Below are 19,981 nucleotides of genomic sequence, written 5' to 3' on the forward strand. Positions count from 1 at the left end.
CGCAGCGCGTCTGAATGGTCTAAGACTCTCATTATGATTATCCACTAAAAGTTTTAACGTGGTGTCATTCTGGTCTAAAAGCACAATGTTTTGAATAGGAATGAATTCTGCGCATGTGCGTGAACTCGACTCCTAAAATTTCTCTTGAATATAGAAATATTTTGACATCAAATTTTATTTTACTAGTATAAGATTTGGAAAAGTTCGTAGTAAGTGTGGGAATAAAGGATAAAAATATCTAAAAAAAATGTAAAAAAAAATAAAAGAAAAATATATTTAAAAAGTTCTCAGTTTCGAGACTCGAACTGAAGACCAGCAAAACTAGATGGCTCGTGCTGCCGATCTGGCCACGAAGCTTCGTACCCACAGCGCGTCTGAATGGTCTAAACTCTCATTATGATTATCCACTAAAAGTTTTAACGTGGTGTCATTCTGGTCTAAAAGCACAATGTTTTGAATAGGAATGAATTCTGCGCATGTGCGTGAACTCGACTCCTAAAATTTCTCTTGAATATAGAAATATTTTGACATAAAATTTTATTTTAGTAGTATAAGATTTGGAAAAGTTCGTAGTAAGTGTGGGAATAAAGGATAAAAATATCTTAAAAAAATGTAAAAAAAAGAAAAGAAAAATATATTTAAAAAGTTCTTAGTTTCGAGACTCGAACTGAAGACCAGCAAAACTAGATGGCTCGTGCTGCCGATCTGGCCACGAAGCATCGTACCCGCAGCGCGTCTGAATGGTCTAAGACTCTCATTATGATTATCCACTAAAAGTTTTAACGTGGTGTCATTCTGGTCTAAACGCACAATGTTTTGAATAGGAATGAATTCTGCGCATGTGCGTGAACTCGACTCCTAAAATTTCTTTTGAATATAGAAATATTTTGACATAAAATTTTATTTTAGTAGTATAAGATTTGGAAAAGTTCGTAGTAAGTGTGGGAATAAAAGATAAAAATATCTAAAAAAAATGTAAAAAAAAGAAAAGAAAAATATATTTATAAGTTCTCAGTTTCGAGACTCGAACTGAAGACTTTCAAAACTAGATGGCTCGTGCTGCCGATCTGGCCACGAAGCTTCGTGCCCGCAGCGCGTCTGAATGGTCTAAGACTCTCATTATGATTATCCACTAAAAGTTTTAACGTGGTGTCATTCTGGTCTAAAAGCACAATGTTTTGAATAGGAATGAATTCTGCGCATGTGCGTGAACTCGACTCCTAAAATTTCTCTTGAATATAGAAATATTTTGACATGAAATTTTATTTTACTAGTATAAGATTTGGAAAAGTTCGTAGTAAGTGTGGGAATAAAGGATAAAAATATCTAAAAAAAATGTAAAAAAAATAAAAGAAAAATATATTTAAAAAGTTCTCAGTTTCGAGACTCGAACTGAAGACCAGCAAAACTAGATGGCTCGTGCAGCCGATCTGACCACGAAGCTTCGTACCCGCAGCGCGTCTGAATGGTCTAAGACTCTCATTATGATTATCCACTAAAAGTTTTAACGTGGTGTCATTCTGGTCTAAAAGCACAATCTTTTGAATAGGAATGAATTCTGCGCATGTGCGTGAACTCGACTCCTAAAATTTCTCTTGAATATAGAAATATTTTGACATAAAATTTTATTTTAGTAGTATAAGATTTGGAAAAGTTCGTAGTAAGTGTGGGAATAAAGGATAAAAATATCTAAAAAAAATGTAAAAAAAAGAAAAGAAAAATATATTTATAAAGTTCTCAGTTTCGAGACTCGAACTGAAGACCAGCAAAACTAGACGGCTCGTGCTGCCGATCTGGCCACGAAGCTTCGTACCCGCAGCGCGTCAGAATGGTCTAAGACTCTCATTATGATTATCCACTAAAAGTTTTAACGTGGTGTCATTCTGGTCTAAAAGCACAATGTTTTGAATAGGAATGAATTCTGCGCATGTGCGTGAACTCGACTCATAAAATTTCTCTTGAATATAGAAATATTTTGACATAAAATTTTATTTTAGTAGTATAAGATTTGGAAAAGTTCGTAGTAAGTGTGGGAATAAAGTATAAAAATATCTAAAAAAAATGTAAAAAAAAAGAAAAGAAAAATATATTTAAAAAGTTCTCAGTTTCGAGACTCGAACTGAAGACCAGCAAAACTAGATGGCTCGTGCTGCCGATCTGGCCACGAAGCTTCGTACCCGCAGCGCGTCTGAATGTTCTAAGACTCTCATTATGATTATCCACCAAAAGTGTTAGTCAACGTGGTGTCATTTTGGTCTAAAAGCACAATGTTTTGAATAGAAATGAATTCTGCGCATGTGCGTGAACTCGACTCCTAAAATTTCTCTTGAATATAGAAATATTTTGACATAAAATTTTATTTTAGTAGTATAAGATTTGGAAAAGTTCGTAGTAAGTATGCGAATAATGGATAAAAATATCTAAAATAAATATTAAAAAAAAGAAAAGAAAAATATATTGAAAAAGTTCTCAGTTTCGAGACTCGAACTGAAGACCAGCAAAACTAGATGGCTCGTGCTGCCGATCTGGCAACGAAGCTTCGTACCCGCAGTGCGCCTGAATGGTCTAAGACTCTCTTTATGATTATCCACTAAAAGTGTTAACGTGGTGTCATTCTGGTCTAAAAGCACAATGTTTTGAATAGGAATGAATTCTGCGCATGTGCGTGAACTCGACTCCAAAAATTTCTCTTGAATATAGAAATATTTTGACATAAAATTTTATTTTAGTAGTATAAGATTTGGAAAAGTTCGTAGTAAGTGTGATAATAAAGGATAAAAATATCTAAAAAAAATGTAAAAAAAAAAGAAATGAAAACTATATTTAAAAAGTTCTCAGTTTCGAGACTCGAACTGAAGACCAGCAAAACTAGATGGCTCGTGCTGCCGATCTGGCAACGAAGCTTCGTACCCGCAGCGATTCTGTATGGTCTAAGACTTCATTATGATTATCCACTAAAAGTTTTAACGTGGTGTCATTCTAGTCTAAAAGCACAATGTTTTGAATAGGAATGAATTCTGCGCATGTGCGTGAACTCGACTCCTAAAATTTCTCTTGAATATAGAAATATTTTGACATAAAATTTTATTTTAGTAGTATAAGATTTGGAAAAGTTCGTAGTAAGTGTGGGAATAAAGTATAAAAATATCTAAAAAAAATGTAAAAAAAAGAAAAGAAAAATATATTTCAAAAGTTCTCAGTTTCGAGACTCGAACTGAAGACCAGCAAAACTAGATGGCTCGTGCTGCCGATCTGGCCACGAAGCTTCGTACCCGCAGCGCGTCAGAATGTTCTAAGACTCTCATTATGATTATCCACCAAAAGTGTTAGTCAACGTGGTGTCATTTTGGTCTAAAAGCACAATGTTTTGAATAGAAATGAATTCTGCGCATGTGCGTGAACTCGACTCCTAAAATTTCTCTTGAATATAGAAATATTTTGACATAAAATTTTATTTTAGTAGTATAAGATTTGGAAAAGTTCGTAGTAAGTGTGGGAATAAAGGATAAAAATATCTAAAAAAAATGTAAAAAAAAGAACAGAAAAATATATTTAAAAAGTTCTCAGTTTCGAGACTCCAACTGAAGACCAGCAAAACTAGATGGCTAGTTCTGCCGATCTGGCCACGAAGCTTCTTACCTGCAGCGCGTCTGAATGGTCTAAGACTCTCATTATGATTATCAACTAAAAGTTTTAACGTGGTGTTATTCTGGTCTAAAAGCACAATGTTTTGAATAGGAATGAATTCTGCGCATGTGCGTGAACTCGACTCCTAAAATTTCTCTTGAATATAGAAATATTTTGACATAAAATTTTATTTTAGTAGTATAAGATTTGGAAAAGTTCGTAGTAAGTGTGGGAATAAAGTATAAAAATATCTAAAAAAAATGTAAAAAAAAGAAAAGAAAAATATATTTAAAAAGTTCTCAGTTTCGAGACTCGAACTGAAGACCAGCAAAACTAGATGGCTCGTGCTGCCGATCTGGCCACGAAGCTTCGTACCCGCAGCGCGTCAGAATGTTCTAAGACTCTCATTATGATTATCCACCAAAAGTGTTAGTCAACGTGGTGTCATTTTGGTCTAAAAGCACAATGTTTTGAATAGAAATGAATTCTGCGCATGTGCGTGAACTCGACTCCTAAAATTTCTCTTGAATATAGAAATATTTTGACATAAAATTTTATTTTAGTAGTATAAGATTTGGAAAAGTTCGTAGTAAGTGTGGGAATAAAGGATAAAAATATCTAAAAAAAATGTAAAAAAAGAACAGAAAAATATATTTAAAAAGTTCTCAGTTTCGAGACTCCAACTGAAGACCAGCAAAACTAGATGGCTAGTTCTGCCGATCTGGCCACGAAGCTTCTTACCTGCAGCGCGTCTGAATGGTCTAAGACTCTCATTATGATTATCAACTAAAAGTTTTAACGTGGTGTCATTCTGGTCTAAAAGCACAATGTTTTGAATAGGAATGAATTCTGCGCATGTGCGTGAACTCGACTCCTAAAATTTCTCTTGAATATAGAAATATTTTGACATAAAATTTTATTTTAGTAGTATAAGATTTGGAAAAGTTCGTAGTAATTGTGGGAATAAAGGATAAAAATATCTAAAATAAAACTTAAAAAAAAGAAAAGAAAAATATATTGAAAAAGTTCTCAGTTTCGAGACTCGAACTGAAGACCAGAAAAACTAGATGGCTCATGCTGCCGATCTGGCCACGAAGCTTCTTACCTGCAGCGCGTCTAAATGGTCTAAGACTCTCATTATGATTATCAACTAAAAGTTTTAACGTGGTGTCATTCTGGTCCAAAAGCACAATGTTTTGAATAGGAATGAATTCTGCGCTTGTGCGTGAACTCGACTCCTAAAATTTCTCTTGAATATAGAAATATTTTGACACAAAATTTTATTTTAGTAGTATAAGATTTAAAAAGTTCGTAGTAAGTGTAGGAATAAAGGATAAAAATATCTAAAAAAAATGTAAAAAAAAGAAAAGAAAAATATATTTAAAAAGTTCTCAGTTTCGAGACTCGAACTGAAGACCAGCAAAACTAGACGGCTCGTGCTGCCGATCTGGCCACGAAGCTTCGTACCCGGAAATCGTCTGAATGGTCTAAGACTCTCATTATGATTATCCACTAAAAGTTTTAACATGGTGTCATTCTTGTCCAAAAGCACAATGTTTTGAATAGGAATGAATTCTGCGCATGTGCGTGAACTCGACTCCTAAAATTTCTCTTGAATATAGAAATATTTTGACATAAAATTTTATTTTACTAGTATAAGATTTGGAAAAGTACGTAGTAAGTGTGAGAATAAAGGATAAAAATATCTAAAAAAAATGTTGAAAAAAGAAAAGAAAAATATATTTATAAAGTTCTCAGTTTCAAGACTCGAACTGAAGACCAGCAAAACTAGACGGCTCGTGCTGCCGATCTGGCCACGAAGCTTCGTACCTGCAGCGCGTCTGAATGGTCTAAGACTCTCATTATGATTATCCACTAAAAGTTTTAACGTGGTGTCATTCTGGTCTAAAAGCACAATGTTTTGAATAGGAATGAATTCTGCGCATGTGCGTGAACTCGACTCCTAAAATTTCTCTTGAATATAGAAATATTTTGACATAAAATTTTATTTTAGTAGTATAAGATTTGGAAAAGTTCGTAGTAAGTGTTGGAATAAAGGATAAAAATATCTAAAAAAATGTAAAAAAAAGAAAAGAAAAATATATTTAAAAAGTTCTCAGTTTCGAGACTCGAACTGAAGACCAGCAAAACTAGATGGCTCGTGCTGCCGATCTGGCCACGAAGCTTCGTACCCGCTGCGCGTCTGAATGGTCTAAGACTCTCATTATGATTATCCACTAAAAGTTTTAACGTGGTGTCATTCTGGTCTAAAAGCACAATGTTTTGAATAGGAATGAATTCTGCGCATGTGCGTGAACTCGACTTCTAAAATTTCTCTTGAATGTAGAAATATTTTGACATAAAATTTTATTTTAGTAGTATAAGATTTGGAAAAGTTCTTAGTAAGTGTGGGAATAAAGGATAAAAATATCTTAAAAAAATGTAAAAAAAAGAAAAGAAAAATATATTGAAAACGTTCTCAGTTTCGAGACTCGGACTGAAGACTAGCAAAAATAGGTGGCTCTTGCTGCCGATCTGGCCATGACGCTTCGTACCCGGAAATCGTCTGAATGGTCTAAGACTCTCATTATGATTATCCACTAAAAGTTTTAACATGGTGTCATTCTTGTCCAAAAGCACAATGTTTTGAATAGGAATGAATTCTGCGCATGTGCGTGAACTCGACTCCTAAAATTTCTCTTGAATATAGAAATATTTTGACATAAAATTTTATTTTACTAGTATAAGATTTGGAAAAGTACGTAGTAAGTGTGAGAATAAAAGATAAAAATATCTAAAAAAAATGTTGAAAAAAGAAAAGAAAAATATATTTATAAAGTTCTCAGTTTCGAGAGTCGAACTGAAGACCAGCAAAGCTAGATGGCTCGTGCTGCCGATCTGGCCACGAAGCTTCGTACCCACTGCGCGTCTGAATGGTCTAAGACTCTCATTGTGATTATCCACTAAAAGTTTTAACGTGGTGTCATTCTGGTCTAAAAGCACAATGTTTTGAATAGGAATGAATTCTGCGCATGTGCGTGAACTCGACTCCTAAAATTTCTCTTGAATATAGAAATATTTTGACATAAAATTTTATTTTAGTAGTATAAGATTTGGAAAAGTTCGTAGTAAGTGTGGGAAGAAAGGATAAAAATATCTAAAAAAAATGTAAGAAAAAGAAAAGAAAAATATATTTATAAAGTTCTCAGTTTCGAGACTCGAACTGAAGACCAGCAAAACTAGACGGCTTGTGCTGCCTATCTGGCCACGAAGCTTCGTACCTGCAGCGCGTCTGAATGGTCTAAGACTCTCATTATGATTATAAACTAAAAGTTTTAACGTGGTGTCATTCTGGTCTAAAAGCACAATGTTTTGAATAGGAATGAATTCTGCGCATGTGCGTGAACTCGACTCCTAAAATTTCTCTTGAATATAGAAATATTTTGACATAAAATTTTATTTTAGTCGTATAAGATTTGGAAAAGTTCGTAGTAAGTGTGGGAATAAAGGATAAAAATATCTAAAAAAATGTAAAAAAAAGAAAAGAAAAATATATTTAAAAAGTTCTCAGTTACGAGACTCGAACCGAAGACCAGCAAAACTAGATGGCTCGTGCTGCCGATCTGGCCACGAAGCTTCGTAACCGCAGCGCGTCTGAATGGTCTAAGACTCTCATTATGATTATCCACTAAAAGTTTTAACGTGGTGTCATTCTGGTCTAAAAGCACAATCTTTTGAATAGGAATGAATTCTGCGCATGTGCGTGAACTCGACTCCTAAAATTTCTCTTGAATATAGAAATATTTTGACATAAAATTTTATTTTAGTAGTATAAGATTTGGAAACGTTCGTAGTAAGTGTGGGAAAAAAGGATAAAAATATCTAAAAAAAATGTTAAAAAAAAAGAAAAATATATTGAAAAAGTTCTCAGTTTCGAGACTCAAACTGAAGACCAGCAAAACTAGATGGCTCGTACTGCCGATCTGGCCCCGAAGCTTTTGTACCCGCAGCGCGTCTGAATGGTCTAAGACTCTCATTATGATTATCCACTAAAAGTTTTAACGTGGTGTCATTCTGGTCTAAAAGCACAATCTTTTGAATAGGAATGAATTCTGCGCATGTGCGTGAACTCGACTCCTAAAATTTCTCTTGAATATAGAAATATTTTGACATAAAATTTTATTTTAGTAGTATAAGATTTGGAAAAGTTCGTAGTAAGTGTGGGAATAAAGGATAAAAATATCTAAAAAAATGTAAAAAAAAGAAAAGAAAAATATATTTAAAAAGTTCTCAGTTTCGAGACTCGAACTGAAGACCAGCAAAACTAGATGGCTCGTGCTGCCGATCTGGCCACGAAGCTTCGTATCCGCAGCGCGTCTGAATGGTCTAAGACTCTCATTATGATTATCCACTAAAAGTTTTAACGTGGTGTCATTCTGCTCTAAAAGCACAATGTTTTGAATAGGAATGAATTCTGCGCATGTGCGTGAACTCGACTTCTAAAATTTCTGTTGAATATAGAAATATTTTGGCAATAAATTATATTTTAGTAGTATAAGATTTGGAAAAGTTCATAGGAAGTGTGGGAATAAAGGATAAAAATATCTAAATGAATTCAAAAAAAAGAAAAGAAAAAAATATTTAAAACGTTCTCATTTTCGATACTCGAACTGAAGCCCAGCAAAACTAGACGGCTCGTGCTGCCGATCTGGCCACGAAGCTTCGTACCTGCAGCGCGTCTGAATGGTCTAAGACTCTCATTATCATTATAAACTAAAAGTTTTAACGTGGTGTCATTCTGGTCTAAAAGCACAATGTTTTGAATAGGAATGAATTCTGCGCATGTGCGTGAACTCGACTCCTAAAATTTCTCTTGAACATAGAAATATTTTGGCAATAAATTATATTTTAGTAGTATAAGATTTGGAAAAGTTCGTAGTAAGTGTGGGAATAAAGGATAAAAATATCTAAATAAATTTAAGAAAAAGAAAAGAAAAAAATATTTAAAACGTTCTCATTTTCGATACTCGAACTGAAGACTAGCAAAAATAGGTGGCTCTTGCTGCCGATCTGGCCATGACGCTTTGTACCCGGAAATCGTCTGAATGGTCTAAGACTCTCATTATGATTATCCACTAAAAGTTTTAACGTGGTGTGATTCTGGTCTAAAAGCACAATGTTTTGAATAGGAATGAATTCTGCGCATGTGCGTGAACTCGACTCCTAAAATTTCTCTTGAATATAGAAATATTTTGACATAAAATTTTATTTTAGTAGTATAAGATTTGGAAAAGTTCGTAGTAAGAGTGGGAATAAAGGATAAAAATATCTAAAAAAAATGTAAAAAAAAGAAAAGAAAAATATATTTATAAAGTTCTCAGTTTCGAGACTCGAACTGAAGACCAGCAAAACTAGACGGCTCGTGCTGCCGATCTGGCCAGGAAGCTTCGTACCTGCAGCGCGTCTGAATGGTCTAAGACTCTCATTATCATTATAAACTAAAAGTTTTAACGTGGTGTCATTCTGGTCTAAAAGCACAATCTTTTGAATAGGAATGAATTCTGCGCATGTGCGTGAACTCGACTCCTAAAATTTCTCTTGAATATAGAAATATTTTGACATAAAATTTTATTTTAGTAGTATAAGATTTGGAAAAGTTCGTAGTAAGTGTGGGAATAAAGGATAAAAATATCTAAGAAAAATGTAAAAAAAAGAAAAGAAAAATATATTTAAAAAGTTCTCAGTTTCGTGACTCGAACTGAAGACCAGCAAAACTAGATGGCTCGTGCTGCCGATCTGGCCACGAAGCTTCGTACCCGCAGCGCGTCTGAATGGTCTAAGACTCTCATTATGATTATCCACTAAAAGTTTTAACGTGGTGTCATTCTGGTCTAAAAGCACAATGTTTTGAATAGGAATGAATTCTGCGGATGTGTGTGAACTCGACTCCTAAAATTTCTCTTGAATATAGAAATATTTTGACATAAAATTTTATTTCAGTAGTATAAGATTTGGAAAAGTTCGTAGTAAGTGTGGGAATAAAGGATAAAAATATCTAAAAAAAATGTAAAAAAAAGAAAAGAAAAATATATTTAAAAAGTTCTCAGTTTCGAGACTCGAACTGAAGACCAGCAAAAGTAGATGGCTCGTGCTGCCGATCTGGCCACGAAGCTTCGTACCCGCATCGCGTGTGAATGGTCTAAGACTCTCATTATGATTATCCACTAAAAGTTTTAACGTGGTGTCATGCTTGTCCAAAAGCACAATGTTTTGAATAGGAATGAATTCTGCGCATGTGCGTGAACTCGACTCCTAAAATTTCTCTTGAATATAGAAATAATTTGACATAAAATTTTATTTTAGTAGTATAAGTTTGGAAAAGTTCGTAGTAAGTGTGGGAATAAAGGATAAAAATATCTAAAAAAAATGTAAAAAAAGAAAAGAAGAATATATTTATAAAGTTCTCAGTTTCGAGACTCGAACTGAAGACCAGCAAAACTAGACGGCTCGTGCTGCCGATCTGGCCACGAAGCTTCGTACCTGCAGCGCGTCTGAATGGTCTAAGACTCTCATTATGATTATCCACTAAAAGTTTTAACGTGGTGTCATTCTGGTCTAAAAGCACAGTGTTTTGAATAGGAATGAATTCTGCGCATGTGCGTGAACTCGACTCCTAAAATTTCTCTTGAATATAGAAATATTTTGACATAAAATTTTATTTTAGTAGTATAAGATTTCGAAAAGTTCGTAGTAAGTGTGGGAATAAAGGATAAAAATATCTAAAAAAAATGTAAAAAAAAAGAAAAGAAAAATATATTTATAAAGTTCTCAGTTTCGAGACTCGAACTGAAGACCAGCAAAACTAGACGGCTCGTGCTGCCGATCTGGCCAGGAAGCTTCGTACCTGCAGCGCGTCTGAATGGTCTAAGACTCTCATTATCATTATAAACTAAAAGTTTTAACGTGGTGTCATTCTGGTCTAAAAGCACAATCTTTTGAATAGGAATGAATTCTGCGCATGTGCGTGAACTCGACTCCTAAAATTTCTCTTGAATATAGAAATATTTTGACATAAAATTTTATTTTAGTAGTATAAGATTTGGAAAAGTTCGTAGTAAGTGTGGGAATAAAGGATAAAAATATCTAAGAAAAATGTAAAAAAAAGAAAAGAAAAATATATTTAAAAAGTTCTCAGTTTCGTGACTCGAACTGAAGACCAGCAAAACTAGATGGCTCGTGCTGCCGATCTGGCCACGAAGCTTCGTACCCGCAGCGCGTCTGAATGGTCTAAGACTCTCATTATGATTATCCACTAAAAGTTTTAACGTGGTGTCATTCTGGTCTAAAAGCACAATGTTTTGAATAGGAATGAATTCTGCGGATGTGTGTGAACTCGACTCCTAAAATTTCTCTTGAATATAGAAATATTTTGACATAAAATTTTATTTTAGTAGTATAAGATTTGGAAAAGTTCGTAGTAAGTGTGGGAATAAAGGATAAAAATATCTAAAATAAAACTTTAAAAAAAGAAAAGAAAAATATATTGAGAAAGTTCTCAGTTTCCATACTCGAAATGAAGACCAGCAAAACTAGATGGCTCGTGCTGCCGATCTGGCCACGAAGCTTCGTACCCTCAGCGCGTCTGAATGGTCTAAGACTCTCATTATGATTATACACTAAAAGTTTTAACGTGGTGTCATTCTGGTCTAAAAGCACAATGTTTTGAATAGGAATGAATTCTGCGCATGTGCGTGAACTCGACTCCTAAAATTTCTCTTGAATATAGAAATATTTTGACATAAAATTTTATTTTAGTAGTATAAGATTTAAAAAAGTTCGTAGTAAGTGTGGGAATAAAGGATAAAAATATCTAAAATAAAACTTTAAAAAAAGAAAAGAAAAATATATTGAGAAAGTTCTCAGTTTCGAGACTCGAACTGAATACCAGCAAAACTAGATGGCTCGTGCTGCCGATCTGGTCACGAAGCTTCGTACCCGCAGCGCGTCTGAATGGTCTAAGACTCTCATTATGATTATCAACTAAAAGTTTTAACGTGGTGTCATTCTGGTCTAAAAGCACAATGTTTTGAATAGGAATGAATTCTGCGCATGTGCGTGAACTCGACTCCTAAAATTTCTCTTGAATATAGAAATATTTTGACATAAAATTTTATTTTAGTAGTATAAGATTTGGAAAAGTTCGTAGTAAGTGTGGGAATAAAGGATAAAAATATCTAAAAAAAATGTAAAAAAAGGAAAGAAAAATATATTAAAAAAGTTCTTGGTTTCGAGACTCGAACTGAAGACCAGCAAAACTAGATGGCTCGTGCTGCCGATCTGGCCACGAAGCATCGTACCCGCAGCGCGTCTGAATGGTCTAAGACTCTCATTATGATTATCCACTAAAAGTTTTAACGTGGTGTCATTCTGGTCTAAACGCACAATGTTTTGAATAGGAATAAATTCTGCGCCTGTGCGTGAACTCGACTCCTAAAATTTCTGTGAATATAAAAATATTTTGACATAAAATTTTATTTTAGTAGTATAAGATTTGGAAAAGTTCGTAGTAAGTGTGGGAATAAAGGATAAAAATATCTAAAATAAAACTTTAAAAAAAGAAAAGAAAAATATATTGAGAAAGTTCTCAGTTTCGAGACTCGAACTGAAGACCAGCAAAACTAGATGGCTTGTGCTGCCGATCTGGCCACGAAGCTTCGTACCCGCAGCGCGTCTGAATGGTCTAAAACTCTCATTATGATTATCCACTAAACGTTTTAACGTGGTGTCATTTTGGTCTAAAAGCACAATGTTTTGAATAGGAATGAATTCTGCGCAAGTGCGTGAACTCGATTCCTAAAATTTCTCTTGAATATAGAAATATTTTGACATAAAATTTTATTTTAGTAGTATAAGATTTGGAAAAGTTCGTAGTAAGTGTGGGAATAAAGGATAAAAATATCTAAAATAAAACTTTAAAAAAAGAAAAGAAAAATATATTGAGAAAGTTGTCAGTTTCCATACTCGAAATGAAGACCAGCAAAACTAGATGGCTCGTGCTGCCGATCTGGCCACGAAGCTTCGTACCCTCAGCGCGTCCGAATGGTCTAAGACTCTCATTATGATTATACACTAAAAGTTTTAACGTGGTGTCATTCTGGTCTAAAAGCACAATGTTTTGAATAGGAATGAATTCTGCGCATGTGCGTGAACTCGACTCCTAAAATTTCTCTTGAATATAGAAATATTTTGACATAAAATTTTATTTTAGTAGTATAAGATTTAAAAAAGTTCGTAGTAAGTGTGGGAATAAAGGATAAAAATATCTAAAATAAAACTTTAAAAAAAGAAAAGAAAAATATATTGAGAAAGTTCTCAGTTTCGAGACTCGAACTGAATACCAGCAAAACTAGATGGCTCGTGCTGCCGATCTGGCCACGAAGCTTCGTACCTGCAGCGCGTCTGAATCTTCTAAGACTCTCATTATGATTATCAACTAAAAGTTTTAACGTGGTGTCATTCTGGTCTAAAAGCACAATGTTTTGAATAGGAATGAATTCTGCGCATGTGCGTGAACTCGACTCCTAAAATTTCTCTTGAATATAGAAATATTTTGACATAAAATTTTATTTTAGTAGTATAAGATTTGGAAAAGTTCGTAGTAAGTGTGGGAATAAAGGATAAAAATATCTAAAAAAAAATGTAAAAAAAAGGAAAGAAAAATATATTTAAAAAGTTCTTAGTTTCGAGACTCGAACTGAAGACCAGCAAAACTAGATGGCTCGTGCTGCCGATCTGGCCACGAAGCATCGTACCCGCAGCGCGTCTGAATGGTCTAAGACTCTCATTATGATTATCCACTAAAAGTTTTAACGTGGTGTCATTCTGGTCTAAACGCACAATGTTTTGAATAGGAATGAATTCTGCGCATGTGCGTGAACTCGACTCCTAAAATTTCTCTTGAATATAGAAATATTTTGACATAATATTTTATTTTAGTAGTATAAGATTTGGAAAAGTTCGTAGTAAGTGTGGGAATAAAGGATAAAAATATCTTAAAAAAATGTAAAAAAAAGAAAAGAAAAATATATTTAAAAAGTTCTCAGTTTCGAGACTCGAACTGAAGACCAGCAAAACTAGATGGCTCGTGCTGCCGATCTGGCCACGAAGCTTCGTACCCACAGCGCGTCTGAATGGTCTAAACTCTCATTATGATTATCCACTAAAAGTTTTAACGAGGTGTCATTCTGGTCTAAAAGCACAATGTTTTGAATAGGAATGAATTCTGCGCATGTGCGTGAACTCGACTCCTAAAATTTCTCTTGAATATAGAAATATTTTGACATAAAATTTTATTTTAGTAGTATAAGATTTGGAAAAGTTCGTAGTAAGTGTGGGAATAAAGGATAAAAATATCTTAAAAAAATGTAAAAAAAAGAAAAGAAAAATATATTTAAAAAGTTCTCAGTTTCGAGACTCGAACTGAAGACCAGCAAAACTAGATGGCTCGTGCTGCCGATCTGGCCACGAAGCTTCGTACCCACAGCGCGTGTGAATGGTCTAAGACTCTCATTATGATTATCCACTAAAAGTTTTAACGTGGTGTCATTCTGGTCTAAAAGCACAATGTTTTGAATAGGAATGAATTCTGCGCATGTGCGTGAACTCGACTCCTAAAATTTCTCTTGAATATAGAAATATTTTGACATAAAATTTTATTTTAGTAGTATAAGATTTGGAAAAGTTCGTAGTAAGTGTGGGAATAAAGGATAAAAATATCTAAAATAAAACTTAAAAAAAAGGAAAGAAAAATATATTTAAAAAGTTCTCAGTTTCGAGACTCGAACTGAAGACCAGCAAAACTAGATGGCACGTGCTGCCGATCTGGCCACGAATCTTCGAACCCACAGTGCGTCTGAATGGTCTAAGACTCTCATTTTGATTATCCACTAAAAGTTTTAACGTGGTGTCATTCTGGTCTAAAACCACAATGTTTTGAATAGGAATGAATTCTGCGCCTGTGCGTGAACTCGACTCCTAAAATTTCTCTTGAATATAGAAATATTTTGACATAAAATTTTATTTTAGTAGTATAAGATTTGAAAAAGTTCGTAGTAAGTGTGGGAATAAAGGATAAAAATATCTAAAATAAAACTTTAAAAAAAGAAAAGAAAAATATATTGAGAAAGTTCTCAGTTTCGAGACTCGAACTGAAGACCAGCAAAACTAGATGGCTTGTGCTGCCGATCTGGCCACGAAGCTTCGTACCCGCAGCGCGTCTGAATGGTCTAAGACTCTCATTATGATTATCCACTAAAAGTTTTAACGTGGTGTCATTCTGGTCTAAAAGCACAATGTTTTGAATAGGACTGAATTCTGCGCATGTGCATGAACTCGACTCCTAAAATTTCTCTTGAATATACAAATATTTTGACATAAAATTTTATTTTAGTAGTATAAGATTTGGAAAAGTTCGTAGTAAGTGTGTTAATAAAGGAAAAAAATATCTAAAAAAAATGTAAAAAAAAGAAAAGAGAAATATATTGAAAAAGTTCTCAGTTTGGAGACTCGAACTGGAGACCAGCAAAACTAGATGGCTCGTGCTGCCGATCTGGCCACGAAGCTTCGTACCCGCAGCGCGTCTGAATGGTCTAAAACTCTCACTATGATTATCCACTAAAAGTTTTAACGTGGTGTCATTCTGGTCTAAAAGCACAATGTTTTGAATAGGAATGATTTCTGGGCATGTGCGTGAACTCGACTCCTAAAATTTCTTTTGAATATAGAAATATTTTGACATAAAATTTTATTTTAGTAGTATAATATTTGGAAAAGTTCGTAGTAAGTGTGGGAATAAAGGATAAAAATATCTAAAATAAAACTTTAAAAAAAGAAAAGAAAAATATATTGAGAAAGTTCTCAGTTTCCATACTCGAAATGAAGACCAGCAAAACTAGAAGGCTCGTGCTGCCGATCTGGCCACGAAGCTTCGTACCCTCAGCGCGTCTGAATGGTCTAAGACTCTCATTATGATTATACACTAAAAGTTTTAACGTGGTGTCATTCTGGTCTAAAAGCACAATGTTTTGAATAGGAATGAATTCTGCGCATGTGCGTGAACTCGACTCCTAAAATTTCTCTTGAATATAGAAATATTTTGACATAAAATTTTATTTTAGTAGTATAAGATTTAAAAAAGTTCGTAGTAGGTGTGGGAATAAAGGATAAAAATATCTAAAATAAAACTTTAAAAAAAGAAAAGAAAAATATATTGAGAAAGTTCTCAGTTTCTAGACTCGAACTGAATACCAGCAAAACTAGATGGCTCGTGCTGCCGATCTGGCCACGAAGCTTCGTACCCGCCGCGCGTCTGAATGGTCTAAGACTCTCATTATGATTATCAACTAAAAGTTTTAACGTGGTGTCATTCTGGTCTAAAAGCACAATGTTTTGAATAGGAATGAATTCATCGCATGTGCGTGAACTCGACTCCTAAAATTGCTCTTGAATATAGAAATATTTTGACATAAAATTTTATTTTAGTAGTATAAGATTTGGAAAAGTTCGAAGTAAGTGTGGGAATAAAGGATAAAAATATCTTAAATAAAACTTTAAAAAAAAGAAAAGAAAAATATGTATAAAAAGTTCTCAGTTTCGAGACTCGAACTGAAGACCAGCAAAACTAGATGGCTCGTGCTGCCGATCTGACCACGAAGCTTCGTACCCGCAGCGCGTCTGAATGGTCTAAGACTCTCATTATGATTATCAACTAAAAGTTTTAACGTGGTGTCATTCTGGTCTAAAAGCACAATGTTTTGAATAGGAATGAATTCTGCGCATGTGCGTGAACTCGACTCCTAAAATTTCTCTTGAATATAGAAATATTTTGACATAAAATTTTATTTTAGTAGTATAAGATTTAAAAAAGTTCGTAGTAAGTGTGGGAATAAAGGATAAAAATATCTAAAATAAAACTTTAAAAAAAGAAAAGAAAAATATATTGAGAAAGTTCTCAGTTTCGAGACTCGAACTGAATACCAGCAAAACTAGATGGCTCGTGCTGCCGATCTGGCCACGAAGCTTCGTACCCGCAGCGCGTCTTAATGGTCTAAGACTCTCATTATGATTATCAACTAAAAGTTTTAACGTGGTGTCATTCTGGTCTAAAAGCACAATGTTTTGAATAGGAATGAATTCTGCGCATGTGCGTGATCTCGACTCCTAAAATTTCTCTTGAATATAGAAATATTTTGACATAAAATTTATTTTAGTAGTATAAGATTTGGAAAAGTTCGTAGTAAGTGTGGGAATAAAGGATAAAAATATCTAAAAAAAAATGTAAAAAAAAGGAAAGAAAAATATATTTAAAAAGTTCTTAGTTTCGAGACTCGAACTGAAGACCAGCAAAACTAGATGGCTCGTGCTGCCGATCTGGCCACGAAGCATCGTACCCGCAGCGCGTCTGAATGGTCTAAGACTCTCATTATGATTATCCACTAAAAGTTTTAACGTGGTGTCATTCTGGTCTAAACGCACAATGTTTTGAATAGGAATGAATTCTGCGCATGTGCGTGAACTCGACTCCTAAAATTTCTTTTGAATATAGAAATATTTTGACATAAAATTTTATTTTAGTAGTATAAGATTTTTAAAAGTTCGTAGTAAGTGTGGGAATAAAAGATAAAAATATCTAAAAAAATGTAAAATACAGAAAAGAAAAATATATTTAAAAAGTTCTCAGTTTCGAGACTCGAACTGAAGACCTTCAAAACTAGATGGCTCGTGCTGCCGATCTGGCCACGAAGCTTCGTGACCGCAGCGCGTCTGAATGTTCTAAGACTCTCATTATGATTATCCACTAAAAGTTTTAACGTGGTGTCATTCTGGTCTAAAAGCACAATGTTTTGAATAGGAATGAATTCTGCGCATGTGCGTGAACTCGACTCCTAAAATTTCTCTTGAATATAGAAATATTTTGACATAATATTTTATTTTAGTAGTATAAGATTTGGAAAAGTTCGTAGTAAGTGTGGGAATAAAGGATAAAAATATCTTAAAAAAATGTAAAAAAAAGAAAAGAAAAATATATTTAAAAAGTTCTCAGTTTCGAGACTCGAACTGAAGACCAGCAAAACTAGATGGCTCGTGCTGCCGATCTGGCCACGAAGCTTCGTACCCACAGCGCGTCTGAATGGTCTAAACTCTCATTATGATTATCCACTAAAAGTTTTAACGAGGTGTCATTCTGGTCTAAAAGCACAATGTTTTGAATAGGAATGAATTCTGCGCATGTGCGTGAACTCGACTCCTAAAATTTCTCTTGAATATAGAAATATTTTGACATAAAATTTTATTTTAGTAGTATAAGATTTGGAAAAGTTCGTAGTAAGTGTGGGAATAAAGGATAAAAATATCTTAAAAAAATGTAAAAAAAAGAAAAGAAAAATATATTTAAAAAGTTCTCAGTTTCGAGACTCGAACTGAAGACCAGCAAAACTAGATGGCTCGTGCTGCCGATCTGGCCACGAAGCTTCGTACCCACAGCGCGTGTGAATGGTCTAAGACTCTCATTATGATTATCCACTAAAAGTTTTAACTTGGTGTCATTCTGGTCTAAACGCACAATGTTTTGAATAGGAATGAATTCTGCGCATGTGCGTGAACTCGACTCCTAAAATTTCTCATGAATATAGAAATATTTTGACATAAAATTTTATTTTAGTAGTATAAGATTTGGAAACGTTCGTAGTAAGTGTGGGAATAAAGGATAAAAATATCTAAAAAAAATGTAAAAAAAAGAAAAGAAAAATATATTGAAAAATTTCTCAGTTTCGAGACTCGAACTGAAGACCAGCAAAACTAGATGGCTCGTGCAGCCGATCTGACCACGAAGCTTCGTACCCGCAGCGCGTCTGAATGGTCTAAGACTCTCATTATGATTATCCACTAAAAGTTTTAACGTGGTGTCATTCTGCTCTAAAAGCACAATGTTTTGAATAGGAATGAATTCTGCGCATATGCGTGAACTCGACTCCTAAAATTTCTCTTGAATATAGAAATATTTTGACATAAAATTTTATTTTAGTAGTATAAGATTTGGAAAAGTTCGTAGTAAGTGTGGGAATAAAGGATAAAAATATCTAAAATAAAACTTAAAAAAAAGGAAAGAAAAATATATTTAAAAAGTTCTCAGTTTCGAGACTGGAACTGAAGACCAGCAAAACTAGATGGCACGTGCTGCCGATCTGGCCACGAATCTTCGAACCCACAGTGCGTCTGAATGGTCTAAGACTCTCATTATGATTATCCACTAAAAGTTTTAACGTGGTGTCATTCTGGTCTAAAACCACAATGTTTTGAATAGGAATGAATTCTGCGCCTGTGCGTGAACTCGACTCCTAAAATTTCTCTTGAATATAGAAATATTTTGACATAAAATTTTATTTTAGTAGTATAAGATTTGGAAAAGTTCGTAGTAAGTGTGGGAATAAAGGATAAAAATATCTAAAATAAAACTTTAAAAAAAGAAAAGAAAAATATATTGAGAAAGTTCTCAGTTTCGAGACTCGAACTGAAGACCAGCAAAACTAGATGGCTTGTGCTGCCGATCTGGCCACGAAGCTTCGTACCCGCAGCGCGTCTGAATGGTCTAAGACTCTCATTATGATTATCCACTAAAAGTTTTAACGTGGTGTCATTCTGGTCTAAAAGCACAATGTTTTGAATAGGACTGAATTCTGCGCATGTGCATGAACTCGACTCCTAAAATTTCTCTTGAATATACAAATATTTTGACATAAAATTTTATTTTAGTAGTATAAGATTTGGAAAAGTTCGTAGTAAGTGTGTTAATAAAGGAAAAAAATATCTAAAAAAAATGTAAAAAAAAGAAAAGAAAAATATATTGAAAAAGTTCTCAGTTTGGAGACTCGAACTGGAGACCAGCAAACCAGATGGCTCGTGCTGCCGATCTGGCCACGAAACTTCGTACCCGCAGCGCGTCTGAATGGTCTAAAACTCTCACTATGATTATCCACTAAAAGTTTTAACGTGGTGTCATTCTGGTCTAAAAGCACAATGTTTTGAATAGGAATGATTTCTGGGCATGTGCGTGAACTCGACTCCTAAAATTTCTTTTGAATATAGAAATATTTTGACATAAAATTTTATTTTAGTAGTATAATATTTGGAAAAGTTCGTAGTAAGTGTGGGAATAAAGGATAAAAATATCTAAAATAAAACTTTAAAAAAAGAAAAGAAAAATATATTGAGAAAGTTCTCAGTTTCCATACTCGAAATGAAGACCAGCAAAACTAGATGGCTCGTGCTGCCGATCTGGCCACGAAGCTTCGTACCC

The sequence above is a fragment of the Argiope bruennichi genome, chromosome 8 (genome assembly GCF_947563725.1).
Source record: "Argiope bruennichi chromosome 8, qqArgBrue1.1, whole genome shotgun sequence".
Taxonomy (NCBI): Eukaryota; Metazoa; Arthropoda; class Arachnida; order Araneae; family Araneidae; genus Argiope; species Argiope bruennichi.